Source organism: Ursus arctos, unplaced genomic scaffold (genome assembly GCF_023065955.2).
Source record: "Ursus arctos isolate Adak ecotype North America unplaced genomic scaffold, UrsArc2.0 scaffold_18, whole genome shotgun sequence".
NCBI classification, from domain to species: Eukaryota; Metazoa; Chordata; class Mammalia; order Carnivora; family Ursidae; genus Ursus; species Ursus arctos.
In genome coordinates, this window is record NW_026622852.1 from 44,970,731 (window position 1) to 44,994,711 (window position 23,981).

A 23,981-nucleotide genomic window follows, 5' to 3' on the forward strand; every position below is an offset into this window, starting at 1 on the left:
GCAGAGAAAGGTCAGGTTGTCAAAAATCATTGCTGTATCTTTACTGGATTGTATTTAAAGACTGATTGCAGCAAGGAAAATAACTCAATAAGGTGTATGAGACTGGAATAACAAATGAACTCAAGGGGCAGACTTCTTCCTGGCATATAACTAAAGATTTCAAGATAAAACCTAGGTAACCAAGGGAAATGAAAGGAAGCGAGTATGTGGTGAGTAAAACAAACAGCTGATATTAATATGGAAAAGAGATTCCATCGGCCAAGTTCAAAGAAGGAAACAGGACAAAATTACAGATGATAGTTCATCAGCTTGATTTTTTTTTCCTTTTTAAATCAAGCAGTAAAAAGAATAGATGTGTGAGAGATGGTACAAGAAGAGGCAGCTGTGATTACATGATCAAGATAAAATAGAAAAAGGGGGAAATTAAATATTTTAAATTACTAAAACACATTTAGTCAGGTGTGGAGAATATTTTTAATTACCTGTAATGATTCAGAGCTTCCTAGGTTAGACGTCATTTATCTGGGGGGCCGTGTAGGCATCTTGTTTCTCTTCTATACTTCCTTTCAATGTGAGTCAAAGTCAGACCTCTAAAGAGCCCACCCTAAGGATACCAAAGTACACAAGGATTGCTCCAAATTGGCAGCTTCTGCCTTGAGAGGGGAGGAAGGGGAAACATTCTTTTCTTCCTCAAGTCCACTTTATTTTTGAAATACTGTAGGCATAGGCCCATGGGAAATTCGGTGGGGTGCTAGTTAGCATCTGAGTGTAATTTTCAGTTCAGTACACTTTGGTCTGTTTTTCAACTCTCCCAAGTCTCTGAGGACATGCTATAATCTGAAGGATAGGCTTTGTGGCCGGTGGGAATGATCTGTTTGTGTTTTTTACAAGTGAGCTGGAATACACATTTTGCATGTTGTTTGAGAAGACCTATCATTTCAAGGGAGAAAATATACAATAGAAGAACTACCTAAAACAAATAGGTGTAGATGCAGGAGTGTGTGTAATTAAAGTAGTTCTTTATTAATTCTGTCAGAGGTCCTTGAGTCTTTTTTCCAGTGACATCATTTAAATATTTATGAAATAAGCTATAATAGAATCTAAAAAAACAATGCAAGAACAGGAGAAAGTACATTTTTATTACTGTGACAGATGAGAATTCTACCTTTTCCCTGAACCCTCAGAATGGCATGGGTGCCATCTTGCCATGAATCACCGACAATGCATTTAAATAGTGTACCATTGCAAGTATAATTGCAATTTGTTGTAATTTCTGCTCAAATTCCTCCCTGACACAGTTGATTTATTTTGCAAATCAGTGCATCTAGAGGGTGTACTGTGTCGCATTATGGGCCTTTGATATAGAACCTTTGTTTTATAACAGGGAAAATAATTAGCTTTTGGATAAGCTTGAGTTGTGATGTCAGGCGCTATCCGTGGTGCTGAAAGAAGTTATTAGCGCTGAGCTAATGAAGGCACTCAGCCAGGCTCTGCCACCTTACTAATTTGTCTCTTTGGGATTTTAGTAAAATTAAAAATGAGATAAGCACAAAATAGGATGAGTTTTATAGGGAAAAAACTAGTAAACTTGTTGATAGAAGCTATAGAGACCCCTGATAAAACTAAATTTAAGGGAAATTTTCATTTATCCATAGTTTCTTATCCAAATATTATTTCCCTAACTGTTGGTGATGGGATTGGTTAGGCATATTTTAATTAACTTTTATAGAGGTTTCTCTGTTTGGGATTTCAAAGATTTTCTGGAAATTATCAGCAAGTTGCCATGTCAGTATCTATCCTATGCCACATAAGGGTCTTAATTTCAGGGTACTCCCTTCCAGGCTACAAAGTAAATTTGCATTAAAGTAAATATTATAGAAGAAGTGGAGGTAAATGAGTGAAAGTTGGCTTTGAAAAAATAATATTTCATCAAAAAGTAACTCATACTTCTCTGTCTGTCTCTCTTTGAATTCCTAAAACACAATCTAATTGTTAAATGCCTTATGTTTCTTTTGATTTTTGGGACATTGGAACTTTCTGCATTGCAACCAGTAGCATGTGTAACTTGATGCTGGTTAGGGGGATCTTTGGGCTCAGCTCTAAACAGAATCATCACCACCTGGTTATTTTATGCTCTTATTAGGTTATAAAATACCACTCAGGTATACAACAGTAATCACAAAGCTACAATGCTAGGAAAAAAATAATCACGTTAAATTGACCTTCATGAATAACAAGTGAGGTTCCATTTCGCTTCATTTCTGTTCATTTTAAAACCAGCATTAGCTTTTCTGGCACATAATTTTTCATTGTTTGCTGAACACAGCTCTATTAGAATGACTCACTGTCTTTAATATTAGTGATTATGGTCCATTTCAATTACACAGTGTGTTATATAGTTTGTTGTATTACTCTCCATATCTCTATTATTTGACTCTGCTGGAAAAGATTAAATGTAGCAGGGGTGGTAAGAAGTTGGGGTTCTGTGGGTGGGAAGGAACCCCTATAAACGTTTATATGGTGATGTGAAGAAAATTTCACAGGCTTTTCAAAATGGCAAGATAGCAAAATGAGATTAAGTCATCTTATTATGTCATTTGACACCAATACTTTAATTTTCATCTCTACCTTCAATACATGTTTTTTTAAATACATAAAATTTACCAGATATAACTTACATACAATAAAACCATCCATTTGATTGTACACTCTGAAGAATTTGATAAAAGTATACACCCATAAGTCTACCCTACCAATTGAATACAATGCTTTTCCCATTCAAACATGTTTCCTCATATTCTTTTCCAATCTGCTCTACCATTCAAAGTACTGTGATATTATTTGTACTACAGTTAATCAATTTTGACATTTTTATAACTGCATATAAATGATAATAGAGAATATACCTTATGTGTCTGACATAATTGTGGATTCACTCATGTTGTAGTTTTGAGTAATCTGTTTCATAGTTTAGTTGTATACCATTGTATACATTCACCATAAAGTCAATAATTTGGTTATGTATTCATGGATGACAGACATTTGGGTTGTTTCAATTTTGTGGCTATTTTTAGTAGAGAGGCTATAAGCATTCGTGCACTTTTTGTGTGTGGATATATATTTTCATTTCTTGTGGCTAAGTACCTAGGAATGCAACTTCTGGGTCATATGGTAAGAGCATGCTTAACTTTATGAGAAATTACCACATGTTCTCCAAAATACAATTTTTATTCTTATCAGTTTTATTGTACTTCTAGTTTCTGTATGTCTAAATCAACACTTTGTATTGCCAGACTTTCAAAGTTTATTTATGCTAGGATTATTTTGGTACTTTCTTGCGATTTAAAAATAATTTCCCTTATAATTATTATGGTTGAAAAAAATTTCATGTGCTTATCATACATTATGTTATTTTCCTTTTTTAAAGTGTAAATTTATATCATTTGCCCACCTTTTGAGATTCATATACTCTTACTGTTGAGTTGTAAAAATGTTTGTAATATTCTATGGGTAAAAATCCTTTGTTAAATATATGTATTTACATTATTTTCTCTAAGTAACCAGGTTTTAAAAAAATTTTGTAGCTTCTTTAGATGAAGTCTTATTTAATATCTTATTTATTGTTCTTTTTGTGTCCTTAAGAATGTTTGCCCATCGCAAAGTTGCAAGGATTTTCTCTTACATCTTGTTCTAAGTTTTGACAAATGTTTATATCCATGAAACTATCACTACATCAAGACAGGGAACCCCAAATTCCCTCGTGCCTTTTTGTATTCTCTGCTCCTGCTCCTTTTGAAACCTACCTACTTATCCACAAAGAACCAATGATATGTTCATTATCACTACAGATTAGTTTGCATTTTCCAGGAACTTATATAAATGGAACTATAAAGTGAGTATTATCTTTGTTTGATTTCTTTTATGCAGTGTAATCACTTGAGATTCTTTCATGTTATTGTGTGTTCAAAGGTTTGTTCTTGCAGATTCATTTCTTTTATTGCTGAGTAGTATTACTTTGTTTAAATGAACCACATTTTGTTGGGTTATTTCTCACTTAGGACTATTATAAGTAAATGGGTGTGTGCACAAAATCTTTGAACAAATGTATTGTGTTCACTGGGTAAACATCTAAGAGTAGAATGGCTGGATCATATGATAGGTGTATATTTAACATTAAACAACAACAACAACAACCTACTGACCTGGAAAAAACAAACAAACAAATACCACCAACCTGTTTTCCAAAGTGGTTACACCATTTACTTCTGTTCAACGGTAGATGAGAAATCCAATTTCCCAACATTTTTGCTACCAGTTGGTAAGACTAGTCTTTTAATTTTAACTATTTTAATAAGTGTGTAGTGGTATCACTTTGAAGTTTTAACATGTAATTCCCTAATAACTAATGACATAAAACATATTTTCTTATGCTTACTTGCCATCTGTAGATCTTCTCTGAAGTATCTTTTTTTTCCCCCCAAAGTGCTGTGATCTTCAGTTTTTCCAGTCTAGCTGGCTATAGACATTCCTGTTCCCATGTGAGTTACTGGTTCCTTCTAATCTTTTGGATGATTATTTTCCTGGCCTCAGTTAGTTTTATCACATACATGCTCCAATCAACACTCTTTCATTAGTTTGTTCTCTGTAGATAGGAGTGTGTTTCTTGTTCCCCCCCACCCCCATGCTCATTTGTTTTAACTGTGGAAAACAAGCTGATGGTTACCAGAGGGGAGGTGGGGGTGGGTGGATCAAATAGGTGATGGGGATTAAGGAGTGTACTTGTAGTGATCAGTACCAGGTGTTGTATGTAAGTGTTGAATCACTAAATTTACACTGCGTATTAACTGACTGGAATTTAAATAAAAGCTTGGAAAGAAAACAAAAAACAAACAAACAACACTCTTCCAAATATTCAAGGGCAACTTTCTGTAAATTTCTAAAACTCTCAGTGTGGCTGTGTCTTCTGTGTTTCTGTATCTTTTTACCTGCTGTCTTTTGGACTTTCAGCTCCACCCACTAAATTCAGAGTCCACTGGGCTCCACTTGCGTTACCACTAATTGTGTCATGCCTTGGAAACTCTCAAGTCTGTAAGTTGGGAAATGGTAGGGCATACTTTATTTCCTGTCTTAGAAATCACTCTCCTTTGTTGCCTGGTGTCTTCAAAAGCATTGTTTCCAATATTTTTTTGATTGCTTGTTTGCTGCTCTTGTTTCAGGGTAGAAGGACTGGTAAATCCAGTTCCTATTATGCCATCTTGACTCAAAACAGAACTCATATCCTTTCTGTTCATTTTCTTGCCTTTTTATCCTGGCCAGCAACTCTACTATGAAGTTGAATTGAAGTAATAATAGCAGAAATTCTTGCATTACTTTGGTTTTAAAGGAAAATCTTTATTTTTCCCCATTTTTTTTTTAAGATTTTATTTATTTATTTGACAGAGATAGAGATAGCCAGCGAGAGAGGGAACACAAGCAGGGGGAGTGGGAGAGGAAGAAGCAGGCTCATAGAGGAAGAGCCTGATGTGGGGCTCAATCCCATAACGCTAGGATCACGCCCTGAGCCGAAGGCAGACGCTTAACCGCTGTGCCACCCAGGCGCCCCTATTTTTCCCCATTTAAGTATGTTCTTAGCTGGAGGACTTTTGTAGATGCTGTTTATCAAGTTAATTTTTTGTTTAGTCTTTGCTGAAAGTTTTTCTTATTAATATTGACTTTTATCAAGTCATTTTTTTCATATCTTTAAGGAAGATCATGTGATTTTTTTCCCTCTGTTCTATAAAGTTATGGATTATATTGACTGATTTTCAAATGTTATTTCGAACCTTGAATTCCTAGGCAAACCACATTTTGTCATACTACTGTCATCTTTTTTATACATTGATGGATTTGTTTTGCTAATATTTTATTGAGTATTTTTGCATCTCTGTTTATTAAAGACATTGATGTATAGTTTTTTGTGTGTGTTTCTGTTTTTGTTTTAATAATCTTGTGTGTTTTGGTATCAGTGTTATGCTGGATTCTTACAAGGATTGGTAAAAGTCCTGTCTTCCACCATTTGCTAAGTTTATGTAAGACTGTTATGATTTCTACCTTATGAATTTGAAAGGATATACCTGTGAAACCATCAGAGTCATATAGTTTTCTTTTTGAAAAAATTTTAAATTTTGAAAGATTTTAAATCCAACTTTTTATTGTATTAGTTATGTAGCTGTTAAGATTTTATTGTGTGTGTGTGTGTGTGTGTGTGTGTGTGTGTGAGTGTGTGTGAATTCTGGTAATTTCTAGCTCTCTTAAGGAGCTTGTCCGTTTCACTTTTTTGGCATAAATGTATTCATCGTGTCCCTTTATTTTACTTTTAAAGTTTGTAGAACCTATAGTGAGCCTTCTCCTTCATATTGCATATTTGGAAATTTGTATTTTCTCTATTTTGTTTTTGATCAGTTTAATGTTTTTTTCCTATATTTAATTTCTCAAAAACCAATTTATATTTTATTTTTTCTATTTTTCCCTTTTCTGTTTTATTAATTTCACTTTTATCTTTTTTATTGTCTTACATTTACTTTAAATTGAATTTATTCTCTTCTGGTGTCTTATGATGGATATTTAGATGACTTATTTTAAATATTTGGTTTTCTTCTACCATAAACATTTGAAGTTATAACAGTTCTTCTAGGCACTTGCTTTATCTGCAACCCATAGATTTTTATATGTTGTGTTTTCATTTCCATTGAGTTAAAAATATTTTTTCATTTCCCCTTGCACTTTCTTTTTTGGTCATGAGTTATACAGAATTATATATTTAATTGTGAACTCTTTGGATTTTGTAGGTATCTTCTTTATTGATGTTTAATTCCATTCTTGTCAAAGAACATACTCTTTATGATTTTAACCATTTGAAATATATTGAGACTTGCTTAGTGAGTCAGCATATGACCTATTTACTTCTTACTTAAATGTCTCATGTGTGTGAAAAAATGTTATTATTCTATTGTGAATTTCTGTTATCAAGTAGATCAATTTGTTTTGTGGTACCATTTAATTATTCTATGTTTTACTGATTTGAAGCCCACTGTTCTACCAATTACTGAGGAAAGCATGTTGAAATCTAATAATATAATTATTTATTTTCTTCTTCAGTTCTGTCCACATTTTGTTTGATATTTTTGGAAGATACTTTGCCAGGAATGTTCTTGTATATATGAATTAATTTTTAATATTATAAAATGCCCTCCATCTCTGATAATATTACTTGATCTGCAATCTTTTGTATCTAATATTGACACATCTGCTTCAGCTTCCTTAACAATTAGGGTTCTTGTGATATATCTTTATATCATTTTAGTTTTAAATTTCTTTGCATTATTTTAAGTGTATTAAAATAAAATAAATTAAAATTAAATAAAATTAAATAAATAAATAAAATAAAATTAAAATAATTTAAGTGTATCTCTTACAGAAAGCATGTAGTTGAATATTTCTTATGTTTGATATTGTCTGCTTTTTATTTAATGTTTTAGTCCATTTAAATTTAATGCAATTAATGGTATTGTTACGTTTATGTCTATCATCTTGCTTTTTTTCTGGATGTCCTCTCTGTTCTTTTTTTTCCCTTTTTCCATCTTTTCCTGCCTTCTTTTGTGTTATTTCCTTTAATAGTTTTTTTTTTTCTTTTTACTTAATCTACTAATTTATTTGATATAAATAAGCCAGTAAAGAACTCAGTATAACTCTTTAATTATTTTCATTGGTTGCTTCAGGGTTTAAAATGTGTATTTTTACTGTATCACAACTTACTTTCAGATAGTATTATACCAATTAATATATTAGGACCTTAAAACTGTATATATTCCTTGTCTCCCATAGTGTCCTTTGTACTATTATTTTTTATAAACTTTTACTTTTGATAAATTATCTTAGTTTTGCTTTATGTGGTTAACTATCTTTTAAAGATATCAAAAAGGAGAAAATCGTTTTATATTTAGCAAAGTATTTATTATATTTGATGTTCTTCATTCCTTTGTTTAAATCTGTGTTTCCATCTGGCGTCATTTTCCTTTAGCCTGAAGGAGAATTTATTTTACATTTTTTTAATGCTGCAGTTCTTTTGGGAAAATAGTCTCTCAGCTTTTGTTTGTTTGAAAATGTCTCCATTTCACCTTCAGTTTTAGAAAATGATATTTTGATTTTTTTTGAAAGCAGTAGTTTCAAGGTATATTTTTAAAGATATTTTTATGCCTTCAACATTTTTTAATTTAAATATAATTAGCCAACATATAGTACATCATTAACTCATTAGTTGCATATAATACACAGTGTTCATCACATCACGTGCCCTTCTTAATGTTCATCACCCAGTTACCCCATGCCCCCTGCCTTCAACATTTTAAATACACTGTTTCATTATGTATGGCTTTCCATTGTTTTTAATTAGAATTTTATTTTTTCTCAGTGTAATATATCCTTTTCCTGCATTTATTTCATATTATCTTTTTATTATTAGCAGTTTGATTATCATATGATTGTGTTTATTTTACTTGACAGCAATGTACTTCTTTTTTTTTTTTTTTTTTAAAAGATTTTATTTATTTATTCGACAGAGATAGAGACAGCCAGAGAGAGAGGGAACACAAGCAGGGGGAGTGGGAGAGGAAGAAGCAGGCTCATAGTGGAAGAGCCTGATGTGGGGCTCGATCCCATAATGCCGGGATCACGCCCTGAGCCGAAGGCAGACGCTTAACCGCTGTGCCACCCAGGCGCCCCAGCAATGTACTTCTTTATTCTAGGTATTGGTATTTTTTAATCAAATAGACAATACTCAATTTCTTGTTTCTTCAAATAGTTTTATGCAAATCACTTCTTGTAGTATTATAATTAAACTTATCTAAGGCTACTTGATATTTTCCCATGGATCTCTAGAGTCTTATTCTCTTATTTCCAGACATTTTTCCCTCTGAGCTTATGTTTGCATAGTTTCACTGATATTTCCCTTTTTGGTTTGGTTAGACCTATATGTTGACATTTTCGTAACAGAACTTCTACTGTGGTATTCCAGAATTCTCACCTGTTTCTCTTGAAAGTTTTCATGTTTTCTAATGATATTCCTTATCTCTTTACTCATCATATCCATCTTTTCCTTTAAATCCTTAAGCATCTGTATAATAGCTGTTTAATATAGTCCTTGACTCTAATTTCAACATCTCTATCATCTCTGGATTTGTTTTTACTGACTGTATTTTTATTTTAGTTATTGTTTCCTGCTTCTTTACATATCTACTTTTTTATTGCATGAAGGGCATAATAGATGCTACATTTTTGAGATCCTAGATTTTGTGATTTTCTTTTAGAGAGTATCAGGTTTTCTTCTGGCAGACAATTAGTTTTCTGGTATCTGCCTGAGCTTTATCCTTTGAGGCCTGATTATAGGCATTGTTGTAGTGGGTCTAAAAAAGTTCATAGTCCAGGGTTAAATTATTCTTACTTCTCAGGTGTGGCCTTTTGGTGTCTTATTTAAAAACCCAAAATACTCAATGAGGTGTCTCCATTTTGGCTGATCAAAATGCCCGTTTCCAAGCACTGTGTGACTTGTGAACCTCTGGTCCTCTCACAACTTCCCAGTATATGTTTTCTGATGGTCCTCATGGAGTGTGACCTTTTGTATCCATAACTTTGAATTCATGGTCATCTGTCCAAATTTCTGGAGCATCTTCTCTGTGCTGCTCTTTTCCCGCTGCTATCCTTTCCCATAAATTCCCACCACCTCAATAACCTAACACCCAGTTCTTTTCCTTCTAACATCAGTAGGTCTGCAGCTGTCTAATTACATACCACCCACCTGCACCACAATCTGAAATTAGTTCGGTAGAAAAGCTGGGGCTATCATGGGGAGCTTCTCACGGATCACGGGCTTGTACATCCTGTTAGCAACATCTGAAAACGGTCACTTCATATATTTTGTATGGCTTTATAGTTGTTTATGGCAAGAGGACTGATTTACTTACCATTTACTCCCATCAAAGCCTAAAGTAACCACATGAGTTTTTAAAATCCACCAGCACTTCCCCAGGGGAAAGACTATGCTCTCAAAGGCATTCTTCCTTCTATACCCTGCTTTTACATGGCCTCAAATCCTATTCTTTTGTATATGACAGTGATTGCAAATTAGCTTAACTCTGATAAAATGACCATTGGCTTTATGTAAACTAAATGTAGTACATAAAAGGATGATTTAACTCCTGAGTAGCAATGCTAAGATAGATTGTGAAGAAGAACAAGAAATAGGAAATATTTTTATGCTCTTTAATCACACAAATAATTAATTTTACTTATGTGTGGACAGGTCTAGACTTGTTGCTTTATAGATAATTAAATTTAGAAAGTAACTTGTATTTAACAGGCCACTTATTTTATCTTACAGATGGAGAAACTGAGTGCTGGTGTAGATTTACTTTGTCCAAGATTCATAAAGCTGGTAAGTTATATATTGGTTTCATTTTAATATGCACGCATCTTGCTTCAATGTTCTTTTTACTATTATTTGGTTTAATAAGACACATTAATTTATGTAAACTTGGAACTGTTTTCGTTTGTATAAACAAGCTATAGCAATTTGAAACCATGAGGTTTTAGATCAATTTTATTATTTAAACTAAGTGACCATTAAGTGATTGATACACAGATTAAAGTTGTTTGCTCATGTGAGTTACTAAGAAGTTCAAAAGATTACACAAATGTTATCCTGACTTTTTGGTGTGTGTAGACCTTGACAGTAAATCTTACTAGAACAGATTATCTCTTGAGCTTTCTACTTGATTCAGTTCCCATTTGTTTTAAAAGTAAAATGACAATATTTCTTGGGATAATTCAGTTATTCTTATTCCATTAGGAATGTGGAATTAATAGCAAGATTTAGAAGTGAAATCGTATTAAACCGAAAGACTTAATTGACAACTTTTTCATATGTATGCATATATGGACGTACACAGACATACACGTATACACACACATACACATCACATATGTGTATATACACATATGTACCTCATGGGCTTCCCCATTATTTGCTAGTCAAAATTGGGGACATTTTCTTTTTCCAAAAAAATATCTTATTTTTACTAGTTCTGCTAGACCCTTTATTGGGTATGAATTTATGTTGGGGAAAAGTAAAAGCACCATTTCTAGTTTTTAACATAACCAGCTAATACTAGGACGATCAGTATAGGACCTATTAATTATATGTATGCACACTGTCATATACATTTACTGCATTATGTTGTTACTGTGCATATTAGGCTATAGAGAAGCTTTGTCTTTGGTGTTTCATTCTCCGTTTGAACAATCTTGTGAGTGATTCTATCTATCTTCATCTTACAGGCTAGTTATATAGACAGTGACTTAAGTTGTAACACTGCTGATTGCCTGAAATTGAGGAAGGATCTAAGTATCCTGATGTCAAGGCTATTGACTTTGTAAATATGCCCTAATTTGCTGTTTTACTTTTAAAAGCTGTGAAATGACAACAGAATTAATGAGTGGGGTCCTTCATGGATAAGTCAATCATTTTCTTATCTTAATAAATTTTATACCTTCAAATGAATTGGCGAGAGATTGCAGTAGGATTGGGAGTCTATTAGATTTGGATTTTGAATAACTCAATCTGCTTTAGCTGATGGTATTTAGAAAAGTCCTGGATTGCTATTGAATGATGTATGGTTATGAAACTGAGAAACAGCTGCATTTTATTTATTTAAACACTATGTGTTCGAAGGTCACCCCCCAAAGATATGCAAAAGATAGATATATACATGCAAATGGAAATAACTGCTTTTAATTATTTGCAAGCTTGTACCTAAAATGATTATAGCAATCTGTGGAGTGGCATGTAATTTAAACTAAATGCTGAGGATTTGAATTGTAGCTGACTCGAAGAACTTTCCTCAAGTTAAGATCCAAATACATACCTCTGAAAATCTGTCAACTGCTGGTACAGTGGAACAAAGACCAAAGAGTACATGAACATGTCCCTGAGAGGTTAATATAGGACTTGTAAGGAAGAAAAACCCAAAAAACCTCAGTGGCATTTTACATATTTTGCTGGACACATAGAAACATAAAGACTACCCGCTTGTGAATGGCAAATAGTGACTCCTCTCTTTACTACATGTGGCTGAATCACTTTCTTGGAATATGACAAAAACTATATTAACAACTCTTCTTTCCTAGATTTGGGAAGGAGAATAAATTAGGGATTTAACTAACGAATGAAGAACTTGAATCCGGTCTCCTCTTCTGCAGGCTTTTAGGGTTTGACTTGAAAAGGAGAACTAATGAGAATAATAGCATTCCCAAATGGAGTTTATAGAATTCACAAACTGTTAATAACTTTTATTAAATAATCAAAGAAAATACATACCAACTTAGAGTTTCTGCCTAGGTATGGTAGAACAGTCAATCCAAATGTGAACAGTTCATCATATATCAAATATATAGTACATGAAATGGAAACAGGAACTGTATATCTTTTACTTAATTTTATTTCTGGGATTATCTACTTTATATGTATTATAATATAGATTATGTAATATAAAATATAGAAATAATGTAAAATATAAAATAAGTATTTTATAACATATATTCTATATTTCTATTATATTTATAAACATATACAAAGGATATATAAAATTAAATATACATTTACCTTTACATTCATATATATTTATAAATATATAAACATAGAATTTAAATATATAATTATATAAAATATGTATGTAATATATATGATATATATATATATATATATCATGCTGTTATATTAGGAAAAATAGACTGTGTTGTGGACTGACCGTTAACAGACTTGACTGCTTGGAATCTCCACAAACTTTTTTTTTTTTTTTTTTAAGATTTTATTTATTTATTTGAGAGAGAGAGAGCAGGATCAGGGGGAGAGAGAGAGGCAGAGGGAGAAGCAGACTCCCTGCTGAGCAGGGAGCCCAATGCAGGACTGGATCCCAGGACTCTGGGATCATGAACTGAGCTGAAGGCAGACACTTAACTGACTGAACCACCCAGGCGCCCACACAATTTTTTTTTTTTTTTTAAATGTAAGCAGTGTGCTTTCTGATTCTCATATTCCAGTTTTCCACAAATAAGACGAAATCTTTATTCTGATTATCAAAACACATAAGAAATACAAAAGAAGTTCAAAAGCTAAATAGAGATGCTTTAAAGATGTTGATAATACAATGCTGTCAAATGACAGTGAAGAAGGTGATGATGTTGAATAAGAGAAAGAACAAAATCTGATGTAGTGGACACTGTCTGCCAAGATCTGCTTGGATCCATTGTAGGTGTTCTGTGTGTTCTGTCTTGCTTCTGTGTGATTCGTTTCTAACAGAGTGTGCCTGTGACTCATCTTGGAGGGTGGCCCTTGGGTCCTTGCAGCAGTTGGCTGGAAAGTGCAGCTACTCAGAAGAGCTTGGAAGTTTCCATCAGCCTGTGATGGCTCTTAGCCAGTGAGTGGTGTAGGAGTTTCAGAGCCCAGCTCCTTGGTCACAAGTGCAAAAAAATCTTTTTTTTTTTTTTTAAGATTTTATTTATTTATTTGACAGAGAGAGGGGCAGAGAGAGAGGGAACACAAGCGGGGGAATGGGAGAAGGAGAAGCAGGCTTGCTGCTGAGCAGGAAGCCCGATGCCATGTGGGGCTCAATCTCAGAACGCTGGGATCATGACCTGAGCTGAAGGCAGGCACTTAATGACTGAGCCACCCAGGCGCCCCAACAAGTGCAAAAATTCTGATAATCAGTTATACTACAGTTTTCCCCTGGGGGCTACCCTCCATGGATTCTTGCCTGAAATTGCTCCATTGAGTGACATCCTCTTCTGCCCTCTCCTAATCTTTCATTCCTTTACTAGGTTTTTCTGGGAGGGTTTCCTTAGAAAATCAGTTATGGAAAGATAGTTATCTCAGGGTCTGTTTCTGGGAAACCCAGCTAAGACGCCCGTCCCATTACATGACGCTTTGTGGTTTTCTTTATTATATTACTTTATCTTCAATTCATCTTGTGAGGCTTTCATTTCAACAATGAAAAAAAGTGAATGAGGTTAAATAATTAACCTGAAATCATATAGCAATTCAAATGCAAAGGCAGAACTTAAGTTTGAATATTTCTCAAAATGTTAGAAGGTATTTTTTTAATGACTCCCTTCAAAGTGCATATGGGAACTCTTCAGGTTTTTAAGATTGTTTCCTTTTGTTTGCAGGAAAATTTGGCTTAATTTCAAACATTGTGGAGATATAAGATAAAGACCTCTTTAGAGAAAGATAAGCTTATTTTACTTGCCTATAATTTTTGTAGACCTAAGACTGTTGGGGAGATGGGACAGGTAAAAATTTGAATTATGTTACATGAATAACCATAAAACAAAAGAAAAAAATAAATGTATTGATGGTCAAAATAAAACAAGTTATATCTCTTCTCTCAGAGACTACTGAGAAAAACATCCACTTTAAATCCATTTTAAATATTTCTCTATCCAATTTAATGGACACTTGAAATATCACCTCTAGTGGTTGTATTTGAAAGCAAAATACTTGCACACTTTAATCTTCTACAAGCTTTTCTTGTCTTTTTTTTTTTTTTAAGATTTTATTTATTTATTTGACAGAGATAGAGACAGCCAGCGAGAGAGGGAACACAAGCAGGGGGAGTGGGAGAGGAAGAAGCAGGCTCATAGCAGAGGAGCCTGATGTGGGGCTCAATCCCATAACGCCGGGATCACGCCCTGAGCCAAAGGCAGACACTTAATCGCTGTGCCACCCAGGCGCCCCATACAAGCTTTTCAATAATAAACTGAAAAGCTGAAGTCATTGGTAAAATAAGTGGACTACTTGGTTGCAAAAAGAAATGTTAGTTTACATCAGTAGTCAGAAAACATGTATGCTAACTGTTTAGCATCGAAAGATTCGTCAATTGTGCTTTAGAGGATAGTTTCCTGAAGTTAACAAATGAGACTATGGCAAACTTAAAACAACAACAACAACAACAACAAAACAAAAACAAAAACACCTTTCTGTACAACAAAAGAAACAATGAACACAATGAAAAGGCAAGCTATGAAATAAGAGAAAATATTTGCAAATTACATATCTGATAAAGGGTTAATATCTAAAATGTATTAGAATGCATACAACTCAATAGCAAAAAGCAAGCAATCTAATTTTTAAAAAATGGGCAGAGGAACAGAATAGACATTTTTTTATCCAAAGAAGACTTACAAACAGCCAATAGGAACATGAAAAGGTGCTCAACATCACTCATCATGAGGGAAATGCAATTTACAACCACAATGAGAGCTCACCTCACACCTGTTAGAAGTGGCTGTCCTCAAAAAGACAAGAACTGACAAGTGTTGGGGAGGATGTGGAGAAAAGGGAACTCTGTGCACTGTTGGTGGGAAGGTAAATCGGTGCAGCCACTGTAAAAAATAGTATGAACGTTCCTCAAAAAATTAAGAATAAAACTACTATATACTCCAGCAATCCCACTTCTGGATATCTATCCAAAGGAAATGGAACCAGGATCTCTCAGAGGTGTGTGTACTCCCATGTCAGCAGATATCCACTACGGTAAACAGTGAAGGAAGATCTTGAGTCAGAAGGGAAATGTTGCCAGATAGCAACTCCTACCTATGGGACGGAACAAACAACAGTGAGAATGGTAAATAGGAGAGTAAATATAAGCACACTTCCTATAGGAAATTGGATCTTCTCGAAGTATATGGATCTACATATGGCAAATTTTTGACGAAATTGTCAAACAATTTAATGAGGAAAAAGAATTTCTAACAAATTGCGCTATGGCAACCAGACATCCATGTGAGAATAATGAGCCTTGATAGCTCCCTCATAATATACCAGTAATAATTGAGGGAGCAGGAATCTAAATATAAAACCTACAGCTATATAGCATATAGCAGAAAAAAAAGACCGTCTCTGAAAATGTGTGGAAGATAGCTTTTAATGTAGCTCCCAATAATCTCCAGCCCCTGGTATGTACAAACCATGTTATCCCCTCCCCTTGAGTGAGAGTGGGACCAAGTGACTCATTAGAATAAATAGAATACAGTAAAAGTAATGGGTTGCCATTTCTAAGATGAGGTGACTTCGAACACTGGTTTGGGATTCAGGACTTGGCTTGAACCCCCACTCTGCCATTTAATAGCTGTGTTAACTTCGGTCTGCTTAGGCTTTCTGAATCTCAGTTTTCTCATTTGCAGCTGGGACAATTATACCTACATCCTACATACACAGCAGGCCATAATGTATTAAATAAAATAATGTATGTAAAGTGCTCAGTGAATTGTAGATATTATACAGCAAATCTCTTCACTTCAGTGACTCTCAGATTTCCCCTGAGCAATGGAGTACTGCTAGTGGATATGAAAGTTAATTTTCAGCTACAGCTCCACAATGAAGATGTTGAGTGAATGGGCTTGGTTAAGGGAAAAGGAAGGAAATGGACAATTCAGGCATGAAAATAAAAAGGTTATTGACAAACGATATAAACAGAATACTCCTTACCACAAATAGTACCCAGCTCGTGATCTTCTTTGGGAATGTATCTGGGATACGGAGATAGAAAATTACAGGTAGTTCTTTCAAGAAATATTTACTGAACATAATCCTTTGTTCCATGCACTATTCTAGGTGCTGGGGGCTTTGGGAGTCTACACCCTGGACAGAGTTCCAGCCAACATGGAGCTTTTGTGCTACTAGTGGTAAAGAGGAACTGTGTATACCCAACACACACACACACACACACACACACACACACACTCACACTCACACTCACACACGCATGCACCCCAGGTACTAACAAGTTTTGAGGTAATAATAAAAGGAGATACTGAGAGTGAGACAGAAGATCTAAAATAGTTTGAGTGTTAAGTGAGAATTCTGTAAGGAGGTGACATTTAAGCAGAGACTTTTGCAGCAAGAGTCAGCCATGTGAAGATTTTTATATTAAAGTTATCCTTGTTGCTGTAACAAATAAATGGGAAAATGTCAGGGGCTTAATAAAATAAAAATATTTCTGTCTCATCTAATGGTCCAACATAGTTATTCTTGGTAGCTTTCTGTCATGTGTTGATTTGGGGAATCCAGGTTCCTTCTGTGTTTTGGCTACAGAATCCTTAGGGCTTCAGAATCCTCTAATTCCAGAAGGTTGAAAAGAAACAAAAATCTGAAATGTCCTCACCCCATCGTGGCATTTATTACTTGTGTTCACATTTGGAGGCAAAAACTGGTCAGTCATTTGGCTAAGGAAGTTTAAGTGAGTTAATATTTGTATAGTACTTTTGACAGTTCTTGGAACATGTTAAATAAGAGTTTTTGAATAAGTGCCTCTTAGAAAAAGCACTTAGGTGGGAAAGCGTGTGGTGTACTTGAGAAGCAGCAAGGAGGCCAGTGTGGAAGACTGTGCCCACAAGAGAGGGTGGTCTCACGGAGCTGGAAGAGGAAGCCCAGGGATGAATCATGCAGGATCTCTCAGAACAGGGTATGGTCGGTCTTCAGCCCGCCCTCCAGCAGCGTCATGTGATGCGATGTGATGTGGTGTGGTGCGATGTGTGTGTCCGTGCGTGTGCCTGAGTATCTGATGGCCATGGCAGAGGCACATTAGGATCGGAGCATTTTCTGAAGCATCTTATGGAGTGCACTGTGTTTTGTAATCAACAGTAATGGGAGTTCAGTGAGGGGCTGGCATGGGCACTGGCATGAGTCTGACTCGAGAGCAGTTCCGTCTCTGATGCAAGCCATACATTGGGAACTGACATAATTCTCCAAAGGTGGTGGGTTCTTCCTTGGAGATGGGTTTTAATTATGAATACTCATGAGGTTAAGACAATAGCCTTAAGCACTTCTTTGCTCTAATCTTACCCATTAGTTCTTCATAAGCAACTGAATGTATTTCCAGAGGAATAGAGGCTGTTCTGCCTACTGGAAAAATTTTGTGTTTAGTTCAAAACAATGGAAAATGGATGAGAGAGCTATTGGATCGGCATTTATGGGTTTAATATTCATTTGAATGTTAAGAGTTATGCCATTAAAAGTTACCCTCGATACTTATTAGGAAAGCTATTGCAAACCCTGACTTCAGAATTACAGTGGTACACCATACCACCATACCACCAAACTCTCCTAGAATTTTATTCCACACCTTTTATCCTAAAACCTCCAACACTTTCTGTCCCATTTCCATTCTCAGGTGGTGATGATCTTCCTACTTCACAAAGAAAAATGAGCGATTTTCACGAACTCACATACTTCCTTTACCCGTAGGTCAATGCCGTTATCCATACGCTAGCCTTCCCTCTAGTTACCTTGTGTGAACGGTCTCTGTTCCTACTTATGCCTGCTGTATCCACAGTCTCCCTGTTTGAGGAAGAGGTAAATCCATTCTTCCTGTTGCTCAGAGCATGAACCTCAGAGCCATTTTGAATCATTTCTCATACCACACATCCAGTTGGTTGGAAGCCTTTAGGATAGGTTGGCTTTATCTTCAGAATATCTTGATTGCTGCTATTATGATCTTATCCTTATTTCTAGCCAAGATTATTACAATGACTTTTAAAACGGTCTCTTAGCTTTTCTTCTGTAGTACCTACAACAGAGTTCTTAACCAGGGGTAACTTTTGCTTCCATAGGGAGCATTTGGCAATGGTTAGAGACCTTTTCGGCTGTTACAACTGGCAGGTAGGGGACTGGGTATCTAGGAGGTAGAGGCAGGGAATGCTGCTGAACAGCCCAGGGTGCACAGGACAGGCTCCTACCACAAAGAATTTTCTGGCCTACAATGTCAGTGGTGCTGATGCTGAGAAACCCTAGTCTGTAGTCTGTCTTTTAGACAACAGGCTGAATGTGGGTGTGGAAGGTTGAGTCTGACTAAACCATTCCCCTGCTTAGAACTTCCAGTTCTCCAGTTCTTTGAGTAAAAGCCTAATTCCATTCAATTATTCACAAGGCCCTCAAAGGTACTGTGTGCCAGCTGTCACTGGCCATATCTCTTTTTTCTCTTGCATACACACTGGCCACTCCACTGACCCTTGGACATCTTGGTCCTTTCTACTTAGACCCTTTGGCTTGACTGCTCCTTGAAGCGAATTACAGTCTTCCCAAATATCTACAGTGTCCATTTCCTCTGCTCTTCCATGGTTTGTAGGGATGTCAGCATCTCTGTCTCCCCTGCCCCGAATATCCCCGTAAATGTGGACCCACCTCCCAGCATTCCTTATTCTCCTTAAAAACTTTCTGTCATAATAACTTTGTGTTACGTACTCTCTCTGCTCCCCTTGGCCCAAATTCATACGTTGAAGTCCTAATACCCAGTGCCTCAGAACGTGTAGAGACAGGGTCTTTAAAGAAGTAATTCAGTTAAAATGAAGTCATTAGGGTGAGCCCTAATCCAACATGACTGCTGTCTTTATAAGAAGAGGAGGCTAGGACACAGAGGGGTAGAGAGAAAACCATGCGAACACATGGGGAGAAGACAGCTGTCTATAGGCCAGGGATCAAGGTCTTCCAAAGAAACCAACCCTGCTGAGGCTTTGACCTCAAACTTCTCACCTTCTCGCAGAATTTCTAGGGGGAAAAAAAAATGATTGTTTAAACCACCCAGTCTGGGGTCCTTTGTTATAGCAGTCCTAGCAAACTGATACAATTGTTACCTTCTGATATACAATACAATTCAATCTGGTGTTAGAGGTGTTGCTTAACTCTTATATGGTCACACTTGATTTTAATCTTCCTGAAGGCAAGGATTTCTGTCCATTTTGTTTGTTTGAGATGCCTGATTATATTCTTGTCCAAGATCTAGCCTTTGCAAATGAGGAAGCTGTGACACAGGAAATTGAAATGGCTTGCCTGAGATTATAAATGGATGGCAGAGATGGTGCAAACTCCAGGATTCCTTATTCAGATTCTGGTTGGCTCCCTTTTGACCAATGTAGTTGCTCTGGCAGAGAGGATAAAGAAATGGTAGAGCAGAGCTGTTGCAACAGAAAAACTCACATTCATCACCAACACACCCTGTACACACGTGAGCAATGAGGATGGACTGCCAAAACCATCCAACTGTTTAAGAAATGCACTTAACTTGTTTATGAAGAATAAAATATATAGACCTGTTCGGATTACAGTACTTTCTAGTGAGTGATGAGTGATAGAAAAGAAGAGGAAAAATGAAAATCCTGAAGAAAAGCTACAGTGTAGAAAAGCAAAAGCAACGACACAAGGTATTATGAATTGGAAGCAATATATGGGTTTCATGGCTGTTTCTACGCTTACTATCATGGAAGACAAACCTTTAGCTATGAATAAAAATATTCACTCCTTGTCCTTACCCAGGATAAAATTCCAGTGTAACACATTGGTCCCTTTCTCTGCCATCCTGCCCGTGAGCTTGCCAAACCCACCAGCTTATGTACAATTAACAGAGAGGTTTCCAATACAAGGAGAGCTTTGTTCTCGTGGAAGAATATCTCTGTGTTCTCATCTCTCTCAGTGTTTGTTTGTTTGTCTTTTTTTTTTTTCTTTTAACCAGATTCATCTGCCCAAATAAATAAATAAATAAATAAGAGAAGCAAGTAGGAAGAGGTAGTGTGGGGTGGGGGGACACTCTCTCTGATTGAAATCTATTTTCATCTCATGAAAAATATCTTAATTTTCACTTATATTCCATGTCCGTAGCTGAGGGCCATTAAAACTAATAAAACTAAATCATTTGTGACAGATCTTAGAAAACAGTTTCTGCAATCTACTGCGCTCTCAAATGCTCATTAGAAATAGTGGTTTTCTTTTCAGAAGAATGCTCGCTGAATGCTTAAAACGTGTTCCCTCCAACTCTTGACAAGTCGAACTGGCAATGGAGTGTTTGAAGCAAAGCCTTGACATAAAAAAGATGTTGCGCGGCTATACATCAAATATGACCGGGAACAGCACATCAAAGCCGAGAGCGTTAGGGTGCAAGGCGGTTGGAGGAGAAAGAGAATCAACACATTTGTGTCTGCTTTCGACATTTTCTGGCATCAGAGTAAACAAGGAATCTGCATTGAGTGTAGGCAGAATATTCCAGTTCCACAAGAGTTTAAATCCTGTCTTTCCTTAGCGTCAAAGACCATTGGCTAAACGTCATGTATGTAAGCCCCTGAAGATATTTTTATATTGACCTATGAAATGGGAACAATCACCAAGAACAATAATAGTAATACTATATATTCATCATAATGCTTGCCTATATCACCCATTCTTTATGGAGGGTAGAAACGTGAATGTATAGTAAGAGACTTCAGAGATTTTAATTATTAAAGAGGCACTAATGTTTATTATTTATAATAACAATAGCTACCATAATTGAGTACTTGGTGCAGTACATTTCATATTTATGGTTTCTATTTTCATAGCTAAAATTATCTCCATGTTGCAGAATTGGGTACTAAGAGTCAGAGTAATTATTATGTTAATATTAACTAATATTTTAATATTGGAAGATACAATATCACTACTACTACCAAAGAAGCATTACATGAGAAACACAGAAACAAAGGATGTGGTTAAAAGTTAATTAAAAGGCCTGTATCAGTCAGGGCTCAATCAGAGAAGCAGAACAAATATGAAGGCATTTGTTTACAGGAATGTGACTTTATGCAATTGAAGGAGCAGGATAAATAGTCTCTCAAGGCAGTTGTCTTTGCGTTTGATACTGGAGCTTAAAGTCTGCAAGGCAGGCAGTTAGGAAAGAAAGAAGTAAAATCAGGGAGAGTAAGGTCAAACTGGAAGCCGCCAACATGAGCTGGAACCAACTCAAGCTGGAACCCATAGGCAGGGGCTGGAACCCGTTGTCAGTTTGTTGATAAAGTGGGTGTTCTGCAGGAGAAAATGCACCCTTCATCATGGTGCTAAACACACACTTGGCCCAGGAGTCAAAGAAGCTGGGAAAGCTTCCAAGAGAAGGTAGAGCACTGCAGGCCCTTCTCTGCCAATGCCAGTGAGGAGAGCCCACAGGTAAGTGACAAGACGTGTGAACTACAAAAACACCTGCCCCAGCCTTCCATCATAAAAAACAAAATGGCTTCTGCTTCCCTTCTGCCCTCAAATCTTCAATGGAAATGTCTCTTATGGCCTACTCTAACTGGAAATACACAAAGAAGGCAATTCTGGGAGATAGTTCTGCCTAGCCACACTGACATACCATAGAGTTACCATAGTCCACTCATGTCAGATTAACACATTTGCAGAGTCATGTCACTGCCTAACATTAGGTCACTATGTTGTATGTTAACATTTGCCAGCCCTTTCCCCAAAAGAGGATAGGAGATCTTTTAGTCTTTGGGTGGTATTCATTGTTCTAGTGGATTCACACTCTCCCTTTGAAATCCTGTAACTTAAATAAGTAGATATAACATACCTCATGTTACATGGAAGGGGAACGGGAGAGGGAGAGAAAAAAATATGACACAGATTATTTATATATATATGTATATATATATATATACACACACACACACACACAGACATATACATATACACACATATATTCATAACTATTATAGTCCTCATTTTTATAACTGGTTATGGGATTATAGCTGGTGTTTATTTTTTTTAAGATTTATTTATTTGAGAGAGAGAAAGCATGGGGAGGGGCAGAGGGAGAGGAAGAGAGAATCTCAAGCAGACTCCCTGCAGAGCACAGAGCCCCATGTGGGACTTGATCCCAGGATCCTGAGATCACAACCTGAACCAAAATCAAGAGTTGGACGCTTAACCAACTGAGCCCAGGCGCCCCATATCTGAGCAGTGTTTATAACTACCTTCCTTCCCTTCTTCATTCTGTATTTTCTTTTCTCAGTTTGTTGTGGTTCCAGGTCTATTTTTGCTGTTGAGACTTTCACGCCTGACGTGTCTGGGCCACTAACAGTCCTGCCTGAATTGAGTTGTTAAACCTTCTGTTTGACTTGAGTCATGGACGTGGGAACACTAAGGGGTAACCCAGGGGTTCTCTTAACATGTTCCTTCCTCCCGCATTGTATAAGAGCAACTCGGTTTCTCCTTGATGGTCAGAATTGTTCACCCCAACCACTATAATTATCCCATCGTTTGCCTGTTGATTTACTGGTGTGAGTAGTCCAAAGTGGCAAGCTGGTAGTTTAAACTTCCAGGTCAGTGGGATCATTGTTGGCGGAAACAGTGATTTGGTATGCATCATACCTGCATATAGGTCGTATTTTCTCGCTTTTCAGGGCCTGCTGAAACTTGAGTATATTTATAGATCTAGAAGCAAAGGTAGGTGGTAGGGGTGGTTCCTGAGTAGGATCAGCAGTCCTTTGCAGACCAGTACAGTTTCTTTAGACAAGGCAAAACTAATCTCTTACAGCATGTGTGGAAGGGTTGTTTTACTGTAAAAGAAGACCGCAAGGGGCACCTGGCTGGCTTAGTCCATGCAGCTTGCAACTCATGATCCTAGGGTTGTGGTTTCAAGTCCCATGTTGGGTGTAGGGTACTGAAAAATAATAAAATCTTTAAAAAAAGACAACAAAATTTAGGTATCCCAAATCCCCAGCTTTACTGAAATATACCCATACACCTCATTGTAAATTCCAGAGTCCTATTCCATCCCAATTAATGTCCAAACTTTAATAGTAGAGACCTTTGAGAAATTAGGAGTTAATTTACATTGTAACTTACCCACTGAAGGATTCAGCTTTGGTTGTGTTTTTCAGAAGACCCAGACCTAGGGTCAAAAGAGGTAATTGGTTTCTTTTTAGGGCAGATACAGATAATTTTGGGTCTGTTATGCAGATTTTAGCTGGTGAACTAAAGATGTATGTTCATTATTTTTTCCCCATGTTTCTAGTACATTTAGAGGCAACCAAACAGCTCCACTAGATACCTTATTTTGACTAAGATATTCTATGGAAGCACATACTTAGTC